Here is an 18,769-nt window from a genome sequence, read left to right on the forward strand (position 1 = left end):
ATACTAACAATGAAAAAACAGAAAGAGAAATTAAGGAAACAATACCATTCACCATTGCAACAAAAAGAATAAAATACTTAGGAGTATATCTACCTAAAGAAACAAAAGACCTATACATAGAAAACTATAAAACACTGATGAAAGAAATCAAAGAGGACACAAACAGATGGAGAAACATACCGTGTTCATGGATTGGAAGAATCAATATTGTCAAAATGGCTATTCTACCCAAAGCTGTCTATAGATTCAATGCAATCCCTATCAAGCTACCAACGGTATTTTTCACAGAACTAGACCAAAGAATTTCACAATTTGTATGGAAATACAAAAAACCTCGAATAGCCAAAGTAATCTTGAGAAAGAAGAATGGAGGTGGAGGAATCAACCTGCCTGACTTCAGACTCTACTACAAAGCCACAGTCATCAAGACAGTATGGTACTGGCACAAAGACAGAAATATAGATCAATGGAACAGAATAGAAAGCCCAGAGATAAATCCACGAACCTATGGACACCTTATCTTTGACAAAGGAGGCAAGGATATACAATGGAAAAAAGACAACCTCTTTAACAAGTGGTGCTGGGAAAACTGGTCAACCACTTGTAAAAGAATGAAACTAGAACACTTTCTAACACCATACACAAAAATAAACTTCATTCTTAATATAAGTGGAATATATTTTTTGTCCTTGTTGACTCTTGCTAATAATACCAGCATAAAAGCAAGTCAGAAGAAGTAATTTATCATGAATGGGTTTTCTTGTTTAAGGGCTAATCCAATTAAAAGGGATGCACAATTGAACATGTGTAGAAAGACTCTGAGAAGTAACATTTACCTGTGATAATATCACTGGAAAGATGGATTCATTTAAGCACAGAAAATATTGTTATTCAGGCTAATTTACTAATTGCCCACAAGCCACACTCCCTCAGATTGGTTCTGAGAAAAGGCAGATGGTGGGAGGAGAGTTCTTTTTCATAACTTTAGGTTCTGAGCAGGAAGAAAGAGTACCATTTGATTAGTATTGGAAACCACATTAACAAAGTATTTTTTTGTTTGTTTTTCTCATGTTTTCAAATCACCCAAGTTTGTTTCTAACAAGTTAGTGTCAAATATGAAATGATAGGCTGCTCAAGAAACAACTGTATTGACAGAGATCATTATAACTTGACCCTTTAAGATCACATTTTCTGTGATCCTTATGGCAGACATATTCCTCAGTGTCCACTATTTTATATTTTATTTTATAAGTAAAACATCTGTCATCCAGCCGTTAACCACCGTTCCCATTGTCCCTTGTCAGTGAGATACATAATATTGTCAGGTCTTGACAATGAGCCATCAGTAGAAAGCGATGCCTGAAACCTAAAGATCACCTTCTCTATGTTAAAGCCATTAGATATGGACTTTTTTCTCTTCCTTCCCACTGGAAAATGTTGCCACTGAAATTATCACTTTTTAGAAAAAATGGAAACCACATATTGAGGGTCTAATTGCCCTTCCCAAACCCCTTAACTCATACTGGTGCCTGAGAAAGGAATAAATTATTTTATTAAGTCACTGCATCTTGGGAGTTCACTTAGCTATAGTGCTATACTTGCTCTTATAATATTCTCCATAAACATATCCTTGGCACTTCATCTCTGCATCTTACCACTCACTAGGATGATTTTTACCTGAGAATGATCAAGTCTTTTCAGAATCTATTCTGGTATTGAGAGAAGGGCATCTTGTCTTCTGTCTTAACCAGAAGGAGAAAAACTCAAGCTTCTGATCTATATTAGATATTAGGTTATATATCCCTTTGTCCTAACTACTTGATGAGTCCTTGGGCTTGTTATGACCTTTAAGACTCCAGTTGCCACATTAACTGGTTTTGGATCCCTTTTGACCAGTCATTTAGGCCATTTCGCTAGCCTTTTTAGGTACTTACAGGTCTCTTTCTTAAGCTTAGGGAATCTAAGCTATTTTTTTTTTTTTTTTTCCTGAACTGTGCTTACAGGTATAGATAAGGTATGTTTTCACCAGACATTTGAACCAGCATATCTTTAACTGAACTTACTTATTAGTGGGGCTTCCCCAATGGCTTAGCTGCAAAGAATCATCTGCAAGGCAAGAGACATGATTTCAATCCCTGGGGGAACATCTTCTGGTGAAGGAAATGGCAACCCACTCCAGTATTCTTGTCTGGAAAATCCCATGGACAGAGGAGCCTGGTGGGTTACAGTCCATAGGGTCACACAGAGTTGAACACAACTGAGCATGCACACACTTACATGCACTTATTACGAGTGAAATTGTTCCCCCATAAGATGTGGTTAAGTTCCTAACCTGAAGAACCTCAGAGTTCGGTTATAGGGTCATTGGGTTACAGGGTCATTATTTAGATATAGGGTCGTTGAAGATGCAGTTGTTAATGTGAAGTCATACTGAAGTAAGGTGGACCGTTAACCCAGTGTGGGTGATGTCCTTACAAGAATGAGGAAACCTGGACACAGATGTAGAGGGAAGAAGACCATGTAGAGACAGCAGAGACTGGAGTGATGTTTACAAGCCAAGGAATGCCTGGGGCCAGGAGCAGCTGGAACAAAACAAGGAAGGAGCCTCTCCTAGAGCTTCACAGAGAGCATGGTTCCGCCAGTATGCTGACTTCAGACTTGTAGGCTCCAGAAATGCGAGAATATAAATGTTTGTTGTTCTAAGTCTGCGAGAATATAAATGTTTGTTGTTCTAAGTCAATGAGTGTGTGTACTTTGTTAACACAGACTGATGAAACTGATATATTTCTTTAGAGTTTTGTTTCAATGTTAGAACTTTGTTTTTTCTTTAGTCTTTTTTAGTCTCCCAGGTTATCACCCTTTCTTCTCTGGGAGCCTTCAAATGTATCTGAACTGTCTTTGGTAAATGGGCGGTTTTGCAGCAACCTCCCCCAGATCCAGTGTGCTACCCAGAAGGGGCACCAGATTCCTTTCAAAAGATCACTAACCTTTAAACCCTTCTTACATTGCCAATCTCAGGTTCAGCCTTTACTCTACAGTCTACTATGTAAGCTTGCTGCTGTGCTTTTAACTATTTAAATTATACTTTTGAAACTATTTTTTTAAAAAGCTACAACAATGATGTTCTCTTTTCTTGCGTTTTATCTTTGGCAATTGACAGTCATGATTTCCAAGATTAATTTCTCTGCAACTATGCTCCCTGACCCTGAAAGACATTGATAGAAGAACTTGAAAATCAGGATTGCAAGTCATTGCTTCTCTTCAGAATTTGTACAATTTACATCCACTGAGAACACCTCATTGCTGCTTTAATAACGGTGTTGAGGTTAGCTAAGGCATATATTAAAATAAAGTTTAATATAAATAATTTAATATGGCAATACTGATGTCTTCACATAAATCTGAAATCTAATTTAACAATGAAATGTGTACTAAGATAACTTGGATAGAATAAACTAAAATGTTTCTGAATAACTTATACAATCATTTCTTTTGCCAGTATTTCCCAAAATAGCAGACTGCTCAGCATATTCAGGAATGTTTTGGATTTGCTCTACAAGAACAGCTCACAATATCACCCACATGGTAGACACTAAACATTTGAATCTGAATAAAAGAAAACAAATGCATTCCAGTTGATGGTTTAATTGGGTTTTAGATTATATCACTTTACAACCACCCCAACATAGAACTATATTCCTGACATATGACAGCAACCACATTTATAACTTGGTTTTAAACTACCCCTTCCTGTCCCCTCAATCCATTGTAATTTCTTCAAATCCCTAAAATATAAAAGGATCCTAAGTTTTGCTGGGGGAATATAGGAGTATGTCTGCATTTTTGTTTTGATACAGAAAAAGAGAGTATGACGTTCCAAAAGCCAACCCTAATTCCCAGATCTGCATGGTGAAAAATGACATCATTTTGAACAACATGAGAACCATGGAATTATAGAGAGTGACCAACAGTGAATCTAGTGGGAGTTAGAAGCAGAGAGGAATGATTTTTAGCAGACAGGGTACAGTTGAGGAACTGCTACTGCATGGAATGACATGGGGATGGACAAGAAACTTACTTTATCACTTCCCTTTTTCTGTCTCCACAATGTATAAAATAGAAACATTTTTGAAAGCAGTGGCCAAATCTTATTATCAGTTAAATAGAAACTCTCCAGGTCAAAACTGTCAAGTGTCACATATGCAAATAGTAGCAATTTGTTCAAAATATGCATTATAGTCTTTTATTTATTTATTTATTTTAGACTCTTTATGTTTTGGTTTATTATCCCCCTCTGGTGAAGCATAAGCACTTTAAAATATATTTTCTTTCAAGTTGGACAAAAGCAATTAACATAACCTCACTCACTTCTTATCACGTGAACTTAATTACAATCTCAATTTTAAGAAGATATTTTTCCTTCTTGCTTTTCACTCAATCTGAGGTGCCCCTGCTCAAATATGATGTATACTCTTACCATATTTAATACACTCTACTGTGACTGTTAAAAACCTTTTTTATCTTTCTTTTTTTAAACCTTTCATCTTATTTATAAATTATATAAAAAATAGAACACCTGTGCAAAGTCATTTTGCTCATATAAAAATGGTGAAAATAAAATTAATCTACCAAAGATAATAAAAACAACATATCTGCATGTGGCATAGTTCTAAGACAGTCAGCTGTTACAAGATATATTTTAATGTTTATTAGAGACAGAAAATAATATTTTTCAAAGGCTTTCATCAAGGCATTTTTTACCTCTTGGTTCCTCAGGCTGTAGATCATGGGATTCAACATAGGAATGACTATTGTGTAGAAGACAGAGGCCATTTTGTCTGTGTCAAGGGAATGGTTTGATTTGGGCTGCAGATACATGAAGATCAGAGTCCCATAGAATATAGTAGCAGCAGTCAGATGAGAACCACAGGATGAGAATGCTTTGCGCCTCCTTCTGCAGATTGAATTCTCAGGATGGCAGCCACAATGTAAAGGTAAGAAATAAGGACCATGGTCAAAGAGCTGATCATGTTGAATCCAGCAAAGATAAAAATCAAGATCTCTTTGAGGCTGGTGTCTGAGCAGGCAAGAGCCAGCAAAGGAACATCATCACAATAGAAGTGATTAATAACACTGGGGCCACAGTAGATCTCTTGAAAAGTAACAACTATGTGGACGAAAGCAACAGAAAAGCTGTGTAAGTAAGGGCCTGCTACCAGTTGCATGCACACCTCTTGGGACATGATCACCATGTAGAGAAGAGGATTGCAGATGGCCACATAGTGGTCATAAGCCATTACTGCAAGAAGGAACATCTCCAAAATCGAGAAGTTGCGGAAAAAGCCCAGCTGCGCGCACATGCACAGAGAGATATGGGCCTGTGCTTGGTCAGGAGGGTCTCCAGGAATGTTGGGGCTATTAATGAGGAGCAACAAAAGTCTACAAAGGCCAGATTACTGAGAAAGCAGTACATGGGTGTGTGAATGTGAGGATCCAACCAGATTAAGGAAATCATGCCAATGTTTCCCACCAGAGTTAGAGAATATACCACTAAAATGAGAAGAAAGAGAAGGATTTCAATCTCTCTCTGGACTGAAAAACCCAAAAGAATGAATTCCATCACCCTGGTAATATTCTCTTCAATCATTTGTTTTAGTCTCTGAACTGCCAAAAAGAGACAAGTTAAAGACAGATAAGTTATCAGGAGTAAGGAATGGTCATCAGATGCCAAAACGTGTGGGTTTTAACTTGAGAAATTATTGCTCATTGAAGCAGAATATCAGAACAAATAAATATATTCCCTCTCAAACTCTCCTGTTTGACTATTTTTAATTCTCTGAAGCCAAAATTTGAGGTTTAATAAAAATAATGTTTATAAAGATATGTAATATTTTAGGTTTAGATTATTTTAGTTATATTTAATAATAGAGAGAATAAAGATATTTTTAAATATCCTGCTCCCATATTTACTTCTCAGTGGAGTAAAATTTAAATATGTAATATTTTATCTGTTTTAATAGACATTTATTTTAACAAATGTATATTATGCTGAATATAATAAAAGCTAAACAGGATATTCAAAGGATAGAAAAGTGGAGGCGATTAAGTATTTCTATTTGTGAATTAGGCAAACTTTGGATTCATATGCAATTTATTCATTTTTAAATACTTTCTAAAAGTGAAAAAGTACAGTTGTAGTTTGAGTTAGAATACACATATGTTAAAAAGTACAGCTCTTTATAAATATAAGAAAATAAGCCTGATTTCAATGTATGCTCAAAGAAAAGTAACTCAGTATCAAAATTTCTGCTACATATCTGGTAAATCATCTGCCTGCAATGCAGGAGACCCAGGTTCAATTCCTGTGTTGGGAAGGTCCCTTGGAGAAGGAAATGCCAACCCACTCCAGTATTTTACCTGGAAAATCCCATGGACAGAGGAGCCTGGCAGGCTACCATCCATGGGAATCACAAGAGTCGGACACGACTTAGCAACTAAACCACCACATACAAATCAGTTCAGTTCAGTCGCTCAGTCATGTCTGACTCTTTGCAACCCCATGAACTGAAGCACGCCAGGCCTCCCTGTCCATCACCAACTGCTGGAGTCTACCCAGTCCCATGTCCATTGAGTCAGTGATGCCATCAAACCATCTCATCCTCTGTCATCCCCTTCTCCTCCTGCCCCCAATCCCTCCCAGCATCAGGGTCTTTTCCAATGAGTCAGCTCTTCACATCAGGTGACCAAAGTATTGGAGTTTCAGCTTCAACATCAGTCCTTCCAATGAACACCCAGGACTGATCCCAATATGCATATATACAAACACATACATACTTATACATAAGTACACACATAAAATGTGACGTGAAAACTGTTTTCCCCCATTCATTTATTTTCCTCTTGCTGGAGGCAAAACCCACCTTGTGAAAGTTCTGTTTCAACTAACTTGTCTTCCTGAACAGACATCTTAGAAGAGCTACTGGCACTGCAGCTCAACATTCTGGCAAAAGAATGGAAAAAAATGATAAAATATTGATCTGAACATCATTTGCCCATTTCCATGATGGTAATATAATAACTCTAGATGCTTTTGAACTGTGGTGTTAGAGAAGACTCTTGAGAGTCCCTTGGACTGCTAGGAGATCCAACCAGTCCATCCTAAAGGAGATCAGTCCTGGGTGTTCACTGAAAGGACTGATGCTGAAGCTGAAACTCCAATACTTTGGCCACCTGATGTGAAGAGTTGACTCATTTGAAAAGACCCTGATGCTGGGAGGGATTGGGGGCGGGAGGAGAAGGGGACGACAGAGGATGAGATGGTTGGATGGCATCACCAACTCAATGGACCTGAGTTTGGGTAGACTCTTGGAGTTGGTGTTGGACAGGGAGGCCTGGCATGCTGTGGTTCATGGGGTCACAAAGAGTCAGACATGACTGAGTGACTGAACTGAACTGAGTCTCACTTTGGTCTTCCATAATAAATATCAAATTGGGATATTTTAGAGGTAATTAGCAGAAATTTTGATAATGAGTTACTTTTCTTTGAGCACACATTGAAATCAGGCTTATTTTATTTCTTCTTTGTAGTAAAAGGAAAAAGAAGCCAAATACACACAGCCTCATCAATTTTAGAAACACACACACACACACAAAACCTCCCTATTTTGTGAATTACTTTCAGCCACAAATGTCTCTTTTGGCAAATGTTTTTAAAGATCAAAAGTTTCCCTCGAGAGAAAGACAATACTCATACAAACAAATGCTCTTCTTCCTTAGGAACTGGCTTCCACAGTTTCATCAACAAAGTGTTTTCTTCTAAAGGAAGCCCAAGTCTTGGGCAGAAGTCAAATAGGATATTTTATTTGGGGTGGGCTAAGAAAGTATTTCATTATTGTGTATACATGTCAGCTTCATCCAGTTGGAGCAGAGTTAGACAGGGTCTTCTACTTTCCTTTAAACTGTGAAAAGTGTAGAGGCTTGGAAAACGAGGATTATGGAAATGACCGACAGTATCTTTTAACCTACTTGGTTGTAGAAGAAATTTTCCCCTGAAAGCTGGAAGACCCAGGGTAACTGAATGTGTGAAGTAGGCCTTTATAAAGTGCAGTCTCTGTTCCTTGGGGAGTTAATTCCTAATATTCCCCAGACATGACTGCACCAGGTTCACTGACCCTCCAGGATGCAGCTGTGATTAGAAAGCGTCAATTAGAAAAAAAAAAAAAAAATAGCCTATAAAGACAAAGGTAACAATAGGTCTTATTTTAAACTAGAATGTTGTGAAGTAATTAGCCTTTGATTAAAATAAATTAATTAATTTTTAATAATAAGCAAAAATAAACTATAATGATGTCATCATGAAATCACTAATCCTTGATTCAGTTCAGCTCAGTCACTCAGTCGTGTCCAACTCTTTGCAGCCCCATGAACTGCAGGATGCCAGGCTTCTCCTATCCATCACCAACTCCTGGAGCTTACTAAAACTCATGCCCATCAAGTCAGTAATGTCATCCAACCATCCGATACTCTGTCGGTCCCTTCTCCTCCTGCCTTCAATTTTTCCCATCATCAGTGTCTTTTATAATGAGTCAGGTCTTAGCATCAGGTGGCCAAAGTATTGGAGTTTCAGCTTCAACATCAGTCCTTCCAATGAACATCCAGGACTGATCTCCTTTAGGATGGACTGGTTGGATCTCCCTGCAGTTCAAGGGACTCTCAAGAGTCTTCTCCAACACCACAATTCAAAAGCATCGAATCTTCAGCGCTCAGCTTTCTTTATAGTCCAACTCTCACATCCATACATGACTACTGGAAAAACCATAGCCTTGACTAGATGAACTTTTGTTGACAAAGTAATGTCTCTGCTTTTAGAAATGCTGTCTAGGTTGGTAATAGCTTTCCTTTCAAGGAGTAAGCATCTTTTAATTTCATAGCTGCAGTCACCGTCTTCAGTGATTTTGGAGCCCAAAAAAATAAAGTCATCCACTGTTTCCACTGTTTCCCCATCTATTTGCCATGAAGTGATTGGACCAGATGCCATGATCTTAGTTTTCTGAATGTTGAGCTTTAAGCCTTCATAGAGTCGTTCAACTTCAGCTTCTTCAGCATGACTAGTCAGAGACTACACTTGCTGTTTTTTTCTTGTGTGTGTGTGTGTGATATTGAATTGTCTACCTTGGAAACAAACAGAGATCATCCTGTCATTTTTTGAGACTGCATCAAACACTGCATTTTGGACTCTTATGGAGTGTGATGGCTACTCCATTTCTTCTAAGGGATTCTTGCCCACAGTAGTAAATATAATGGTCATCTGAGTTAAATTCACCCATCCCAGTCCATTTTAGTTCACTGATTCCTATAACGTCGATGTTCACTCTTGTCATCTCCTGTTTGACCACTTCCAATTTGCCTTGATTCATGGACCTAACATTCAAGGTTCCTATGCAATATTGCTCTTTACAGCATCGGACCTTGCTTCCATCACCAGTTACATCCACCACTGGGTGTTGTTTTTGCTTTGGCTCCATCTCTTCATTCTTTCTGGAGTTATGTCTCTACCAATCTCCAGCAGCATATTGAGCACCTACCAACCTGGGGAGTTCATCTTTCAGTGTCCTATCCATTTGCCTTTTCATACTGTTTATGGGGTTCTAAAGGTAAGAATACTGAAGTGGTTATTCTTGATTGTGCATGTCCAATTCAGTTGCTTGAAACAAAACAAGCAAAAGCAAAAAAAAAAAAAAAGTGGTAAACTCTTTAAATATCCCAACTGTTTGTGATGCACTGTCATCATTTGTTTACATGTCTCTTCCATTCCCTGTGACCTTCCTAGTTGAAGGGATTCTGATTCAGATTATTTGCTTTATATCTACTAACTGTGTTTTTCACCTAGATGTTGTAAATCATAAGTTGTTTTCTTTATTCTTTGCTACATGTAGACTTAAGAATAATAAATACCCTCTGTCTACATCATATATCATTAAAACTCAACTTTTAAAATTACATAACATTAGTTTGTTGTGTGACCTACAGCAAGAATCTAAGCTATTGTTTTTCCACACAGCGAGCTAATTTCCCTAATAATATTAATTAAATAATCCATCTCTTTCTTATTAATTTATAATTAACAAGATTTTAAAAATATCACCTCATTTACTAAAATAACTCAATAAAATCTATGAGTTTAGAGTTTTAGAAAATTTGATAGGTATAGGGCATTTTTATATAGCTTTACTTTATGAAAAGATAATTTTTTGAGAACATAAATAAAGATTAGTTGACACCTGAACAACATGGGTTTGAACTGCATGGATCCACTCAAATGCCATTTTATTTTCAATAAATACTACTACAGTCCTACTCTATCCAAAGTTGATTGACTCTTCAGATGAAGAATTGCATATCTAATGCAAAGTTAAGGCAAATTCTACAACCAGTGGGGTTTATGTCCCTAATCCTACATTGCTCAAAGGTCAAATGTATATGTAAGCATCATAATAAAATTTGATATACAGAAAAATATGAAAAATATACAGTATAAGTCATCCACTACAGGTAACTTCTCTTTTAAGTTTCAAGACAATTCATTTTCCTTCATATTTTATGTACTTTATTAAAATATGCTTTTAGAGTATATGACGATTTACTACTTATACTGCCCCCCCCTTTTGTTTCCCAGCAAGTTCATCAATATCCAGGGGGGAATGGTTCTAGGACACCTCTCCTCCCTCCCCACCAAATGCAAGGGTGATAAATTCCTTTATACAAAACGGCATTGCATAGCACAGTTGTCCCTCCAATACAGAGGTTCTGCATCAGTGGATTCACCAACCATGGTTCCTAGATGAATTGCCAAATTCAGGGCCCACAAATATAAAAGCCTGATGATATATCAGGATTCTGGGCTTTCCTGGTGGCTCAAATGGTAAAGAATCTGCCTGTAATGAAGAAGACCTGGGTTCAGTCCCTGGGTCAGGAAGATCCCATGGAGAAGGGAATAGCAACCCATTCCAGTATTCTTGCTTGGAGAATCCCATGGTCAGAGTAACCTGGCAGACTACAGTTCACAGAGTTGCAAAGAGTTGGACACCAGTGACTAAGACTACTACAACTACAATATCCGGATTTAATATACCATGTAAGATTATTTCCAAAATATGTTTCTAATACTCTGTTATATATCCAATTTTAATATTTTGTCACTTTTTCTAATTGGTAAAATGCTTCCTTGGTGGCTCAGTAGTAAAGAATCCACCTGCAAATACAGGAGACATGAGTTCTATCCCTGGGATAGATTCCAAGGAGAAGGAAATGGCAGGAAGATCCACTGGAGAAGGTAATGGCAACCCCTTCCAGTATTCTCGCCTGGAAAATTCCATGGACAGAAGTTGCTAGCTGACTACAGTCCATGTACATGACTTGTGACCAAAAGAGTCAGACATGACATAGTGACTAAACAACAACAAATGAGAAAATACTAATCCTATAATAAATCCTCTTACTCAAGACTGGTTTAGAATGATCCGATATTTTTAAGATTAAATACTGAAAAATAGAAATGTTGAGTAAGACAACAAGTCTACTTTAACATTTTTGCTGTTGTTGTTCAGTCACTAAGTTGTGTCCGACTCTTTTCAACCCCATGGACAGCAGCATCCCAGTCTTCCCTGTCCTCAGAGATTTTGCTCAAACTCATGTACATTCAGTCAGTGATGCCATCCAACCATCTCATCCTCTGTCACCTCCTTCTCCTCCTGCCCTAAAACTTTCTCAGCATCAAGGTCTTTTTCAATGAGTTGGCTCTTCACATCAGGTGGCCAAAGTATTGGAGCTTCAGATTCAGCATCAGTTCTTCCAACGAACAGTCAGGGTTAATTTTCTTTAGGATTAACTGGTTTGATCTCCTTGCAGTCCAAGGACTCTCAAGAATCTTCTCCAGCATTACAATTTGAAAGAATAAATTCTTTGACCCTCAGCCTTCTTTATAGTCCAACCGTCTCATCTGTACATGACTACTGGAAAAAACAAACAAACATAGCCTTGTACTTACTTTACTGCAAAATTATCTTTTTTGCAGCACTGTTCTTTGCAAAGTTGTTTGTCTTTGTATGCTGCCTCTAGTGCATGTCCTCCCACTCCTCATGAAATCATTCCAGTCATCCTTTTATTCCTATTATTCAATATAAAGTCCACTTAACAGGATCATGCTATTTAATCTATCACCATATTTGCTATAGTTTTTCCTTCCTTGATGAATTTTCTCACATTTGAATTTTCATGCCCCCCTGAATTTCTTCCTGAATGTTCATTCTCAGTTTCATTGTTGGTTTCTCTTCATTGCCTTGACTGCTAGATGTTGGACAGACACAAGTTCAAGTCTTTGTCAATTTCATCTGATTATATCTACACGTTTTCCTTTACTTGTTAATTTCATTCAGTCTTATTCCATTTAACAGTGTCCATATGCAAATTGTTCCCAATGTAACTCTTCACCTTAGTACATTCTGAATTCTAAACTCTCATATTCAACATCAGATTAATGTCTTTACTTGGTAGTGCACTAAGCATCTTAGATTTAGTGTCCAAAACTGAGTTTCTAGTACCATTCCCTTTCCTTTCTCAAGTCTGTTCCTCTCAAACTCCTCTGAATCCTATGGTTGCCCCAGGCAAATACCTTGAGTCACTCTTGACTTGGAGGAATTCAGATCAGTGCTTTCTTCCAGTTTATCTGGCATCCAACTTATTTTGCCAGCTAGAATGCTACTCCGTGTTTTACCCACCATCCTTTCAGCTAGGTTCCCTGTTTCCATCTTTTCTCTCTTCAGTCAATTGTAAAGCAGAGTAATTTGTTTAAAGAGTAAATTAGGTTACCTCACTCCCTGGCACAGAATCCTCCAATAGTTGCCCATTTCACCCAGTACAGAAATCAGATTCTTTTTTATGTTTTTTTTCAAATTTATTTTGAATTGGAACATAGTTGCTTTACAATGTTGTGTCAATTTCTGCTGTACAAAATGTGACTCAGCTTTAAGTAGACATGTATCTCCTTCTCTTGAGTTTCCCTCCCAGTTACCCCTCCAGCCCATCCCTCTCGGTCATCACAGAGCACCAAATGAGCTCCCTGTCCTCTACAGCAGTTTCCCACTAGCTATCTATTATAGACATGGTGGTGTGTACATGTCAATGACACACTCTCAATCTGCCCCACTCTCTCAGATATGCAGATGACGCTGTTCTAATGGCAGAAAGCAAAGAGAAACTAAAGAACCTTCTGATGAAGGTGAAAGAGGAGAGTGAAAAGGCTGGCTTAATACTCAATAATCAAAAAACTAAAGTCATGGCATCCAATCCCATCACTTCGTGGCAAATAGATGGGGAAAAAGTGGAAACAGTGCTAGATTTTATTTTCTTGGGCTCCAAAATTTCTGCAGACTGTGACTGTAGCCACAAAATTAAAAGATATTTGCTCCTTGGAAGAAAAGATAATAAATCTAGACAACTTCTTAAAAACCAGAGACATTACTCTGCTGACAAAGGTCAGTATAATCAAAGCTATGATTTTTTTCAGTAGTCATGTAAGAATGTGACAGTTGAACCTTAAAGAAGGCTGAGCACTTAAGAATTGATGCCTTCAAATTTTGGGGCTGCAGAAGACTCCTGAGAGTCCCTTGGACTGCAAGAACATTAAACCGGTCAATCCTAAAGGAAATCAACACTGAGTATTCATTGGAAGGACTAAGGAAGAAGCTCCAATGATTTGGCCCCCTGATATGAAGAACTGACTCATTGGAAAAGACCCTGATGCTGGGAAAGATTGAGGGCAGGAAGAGAAAGGGGTGACAGAGGATGAGATGGCATTACTGACTCAATGGACACGAGTTTGAGCAAACTCCAAGAGATGGTGAAAGACAGGGAAGCCTGGCATGCTGTAGTCCATGGGTCTGAAAAGAGCCAGACATGCTTGGGGCTGATCGACAACTCCTTCTCCTCCTGTATCCACAAGTCCCTTCTCTATGTCTGTGTCTCTATTCCTGCCCTGCAGAGAGGTTCATCAGCACCACTTTTCTAGATTCCATATATATGCAGTAATATATGATATTTATTTTTCTGTCTTACTTCACTCTGTATAACAGGCTCTAGGTTAATCAACCTCACTTCAAAAATTTAACAGGGGTCCACAGAACTGGGAATGATTAGGCTGTTTATGGCTTTCTGACTACATTTATCTTCATTCTTCCCCCTCCCCCCATTCCCTTCTTTCTATCCATATATATATATATATATTTTTTTTTTTTAATATATATTTTGGGGCATGACAGCTTGCATGTGTGTGTTCTAGGCTCCTCTGTCCATTGGATAATCCAGGCAAGAATACTGGAGTGGGTTGTCATGCTCGCCCTCAGGGGGATCTTCCCAACCCAGGGATCAAACCCATGTCTCTTATATTTCCTGCATTGGCAAACTTGTTCTTTACCACTAGAGCCACCTGCGAGACCCCATGTTTGCATTTGTTCCCTCTGCCTAGGATACCTTTCTTTGACATCTCAATCTTTCACCCCCTGGACACTTTCACAGTGTGAAAGATGAGAACACTAGTCAGATATCGAGCCCCAAATTCTGGCTTTGTTGGCATGAGCCATGACAATACTTATTCACATAACACCCTATGTTTTGTTTTCAGCATCTTTGAAACAAAAATGGACATAGTAACTGCTTCTGGTGTGGCTTTGAAGATTAAATGTGTGTGTAGACTGTGCAAATATAAAGGATGTAAACTGTGTAAAAGATCTAGAATCATGTCTGTATCATCATAAATGCCACATCAGCATTAATTGCTAGTACACTACTTCTCTTCCCTAACTTACTTTTTTTCCCCCAATATCATTCATCATTACACCAAACTTTTAGTTGGTTTGTTCCTTTGTCTTCTCTGATATTTATCATATGGGAAGAAGTTTTGGTCTCTCATCAGCCTCTTTATATGTGTTTGCTGACACAAACTGGAGACTCAATAAAGATTCTCAACAGAGTTGTAAGAGTTTACATTTTTTCTGCATTAACATTTATAATTATATATATAGTTTTCACTTGCCAAGCTCATTCTTTAAGAATAATATTTTCTCTTTTATGCCTATTAAATCATTGTTGTTGTTTAGTTGCTATGTCGTTTCCAACTCCTTTGCAACCCCAAGGACTGTAACTCACTAGGCTCCTGTGTTCATGGGATTTTCCAGATAAAAATATGGAGTGGGTTGCCATTTCCTTCCACAGAAGGTCTTCCTGACCCAGGGATTGAACTCGTGTCTCCTTCATTGGCAGGCAGATCACTGAGCCACCAGGGAAGCATTAAATCTTTAGTAAACTGTATGTTAATCATTAGTAAAATTTAAATTTTACTAATAATTAACTAAATTAACAAAAAAGAGGAAACCTTCTTTGAAAATAATGAGATTGGTATTGTTGGGAGTCAAACTGCCAAAACTTGTTGAGAAATTCATTTATTGCTCAACAATAATTTATTAAGTCCCTAGTTGTGTCAGGAACTACAGATAAAGTGGCTAAAAAATGACACCATTTAATTATGTTTTCTTTGTTGTTGTTGTTTTTAATTCCTAAATCAAGTTACATAAGGCTTTTTATTTTCTTTACCCAGTTTTTGGTACTTAATTTCTAATATACCTCGTTTCAATCTTTCTTATTTAACTATGAAGGAGGATATGGCTATTCATGATTAATTCTCTACATATACCTTCGTTTGTATTCTTTTAGCTTTTATTTGGGCTTCCCTTGTAACTCAGATGGTAAAGCATCTGCCTGCTGTGTAGGAGACCCTACACACACACATACACAATTATTTCTCTGATACTTTTAAGCTGAAAATTTGACTTATTCCTTGAAGCAAGCTTTTTATTTGTTTTCACAGAGTAAGTTGATTTGAGGGCTTCCCGGGTAATGATAAAGAATCTGCCTGCCAGTGTAGGAGACGCAGCAGACACAGGTTCAATCCCTGAGCTGGGAAGATTCCCTGGATTAGGAAACAGTAACCTACTCCAGTATTCTTGCTTGGAAAAGTCCATGGACAGAGGAGCTTGGCAGGTTACAATTCATGCAGTAACAAAGAGCCGGACACAACTGGACGCTGGGCACTGGCGCTGACTGGACTTCATTTGACACCTTCATATCTTGTTTCCATCGTGATGAGATTTTTGTGCCCTAATTTCTAGAAAATGATCAAACCATAAATATGAGCATTTTAATCATATTTTGGTTCACAATTTCTATTCTAGAGTTATAAAGAAACCAAAACTTTGTCTAATTATTGCAGCTCACACACTATCACCTAATCCAAACTATGCACACAAGGTATATGGCGTCTCACATTGGTAGTACATATATTTTACATTAGCTGTTTCAATCGTATTTCCATCTGAGTTAGCTTTTACCTAGCTGACTCTTTAGGATATTTTTTTTTAATTCAGGGAAGTATTAAACCCATCGGTATCCTTTAATGCATTTTAGAAATACCTTCCCTCATATGTTAAAACTGTGAATTATTAAAAAAAAAAAAAACAGTAGCAGCATTGAATTTGAAAAAAATTAATCAGTGATTCTATTACCAAATTATTTGGTGTTAGTGAATATGAAATATCTCTCCAGAAAATTTAAAAGTTACCAATTGCCTATTGCTTGCCCATAATATATAATATGAAAGAAATTCAGTTAATATTTCCATTTCTAGTCAGGTTGCAAAAATTCAGAATACCTGGGAAAACTAAGAAAAATATAATTTTTTGTAGCTACCATTCTTTACTTATCTATTTGAATTAAATAACTGCTGATCATTAAGTAAAGAGAAACTGAAGTCAGAGTGTGCTTAAGTGTCAGTGAGGAAACTGTCTCGCTGGGTCTTATTACAAAACTTTCCTGCAAACAGAATTCCCTACTGTAATTGCTAAAGGTAGATTTTACCTTTTAATCAGTTTCAAGGAGACTTATTAAAATGATGTTTCTCAGCTTTTTCATGGAGATGTATTAATAGAAACCAATTTCAACAAACAAAGTTTCCACTCAGGATTAATGAATATGGGGTGCAGTGTGAGTGTGTTGAAGTAATCATCTGATTCCTCAGGGATGACTCTGTCCTCAGCCTTGGAGCATCTTCCTTTGGGAGATCAAACGGCAGGCTGCAGTGGGAAGATTACAGGTTTCGGAACAGGATGTAGGTTTGAGTCAAGCTGATCAATTACCTCCCCACACACAGTTGGGAAAGTCATAAACTCTGAGTCCCAATTAAGAAAGAAAAATACTACTTATAACACCAGGCACTTTTGATGAGTAAACCTTTAATGGACAGTAAATGAATTTGCAAACTGCAAATTAATGCTGCTATAATAATCGCAAGTAGAATGACAGGAATGATGATAACTGTGACTAAGATTTATTGGGTCCTAATTCTGTGCCAAGCAAGGCACTAAGGAGATCTACATACCTTATATTGTTACTCCTTACAAAACACAATGGTGCAGGATAAATACTCCCATATTTTAGATAAGAGAAACTCAGATAATTTAAATAACTCGTCTTAAGTCACAGCTGATTAAATCATTAGCTAGTATCAAGAATCAAGGGTTAACTGCAGAAGGGCTATATATTTCAAAACTAATGCAATCTAAAATTCTCACCGGGTCGCAAAGAGTCAGACACGACTGAGCAACTAAACTTAACTGAACTGAAAAGTCTCAAGAATGTACTATTATTGTGTCCCTTTCAGAATGTCTAACAAAATTCTTGGATACTTCTGTCATCTGTAGTAGTAGTATAATAGATAGATGATAGACAAATACATACATACATATATACATATGTATATCATTAAATTGCTTTAAATATATCAACCAAAGAAACTATTTTTCTTTCCTCAAATAAGAATCCCACTATAGAATCCCTTATCATACCAACAGAAACCAGAGAGCAATAAACTATGAAAGTACATCTCTAAATTCTCTTGTTTTTGAAGTACACATACATCATCTACATTTTTTACATTTTGAATTTCATTTTTTCTATCACATTCAGAGGTAGCAATTGTAAAGGACACTTTGAAGGAATATATGTATTTTTTTTCCTCATGTAAAGATTTGCTGACCTGTATGATAATAGTTTTAATAAAGACATATTAGTATTTCAAACCACAAGCTGAAACAACTACTTACAGACTTTCAACGATTTTTATCTTTTTACTAAAAAAATTAATTATCATGTAATCAGGTTTTTTACTGTGGAAATTTTCAAACACATACAAAATTACAAGATTTGATACAATAATTTCCTCCATAAAACCTGCCAGCTTTAACATGTCTGTTCATTGTCAGATATGTTCCATCCATACCTCTTGTTGTTCAGTGACTCAGTTCATTCATCTCTAGGTCCATTCATGTTGCTGCAAGTGGCATTATTTCATTTTTTCTTTATGGCTCAGTAGTAGTATTCTATTGCATATATTTTAATTGTAAGGACATATAGGATGGATAAACAACAAAGCCCCACTGTATAGCACAGGGAGCTATATTTAATATTCTGTGATGAACCATAATGGAAATGACCATGAAGAATATATATGTATATATATATATAATTCATGCTCAGTCACTCAGTCATGTCTACCTCATTGTGCCCCATGGACTGAGCCTTATGGGCATTATATATATATATATAATATAAAATATAATCATATATTATATAATAATATATAATATAATATGTAATATATAAT

The 18,769-nt window shown here is 37.0% G+C and overlaps 1 pseudogene; it reads right to left on the minus strand.

Moving 5' to 3' along the window:
* Positions 1-3,758: 3,758 nt before the first annotated feature.
* LOC133046213 (olfactory receptor 8U3-like) lies at positions 3,759-5,647 on the minus strand (annotated as a pseudogene).
* Positions 5,648-18,769: the final 13,122 nt, after the last annotated feature.

The sequence above is a fragment of the Dama dama genome, chromosome 24, assembly GCF_033118175.1.
Source record: "Dama dama isolate Ldn47 chromosome 24, ASM3311817v1, whole genome shotgun sequence".
Classification (NCBI taxonomy): Eukaryota; Metazoa; Chordata; class Mammalia; order Artiodactyla; family Cervidae; genus Dama; species Dama dama.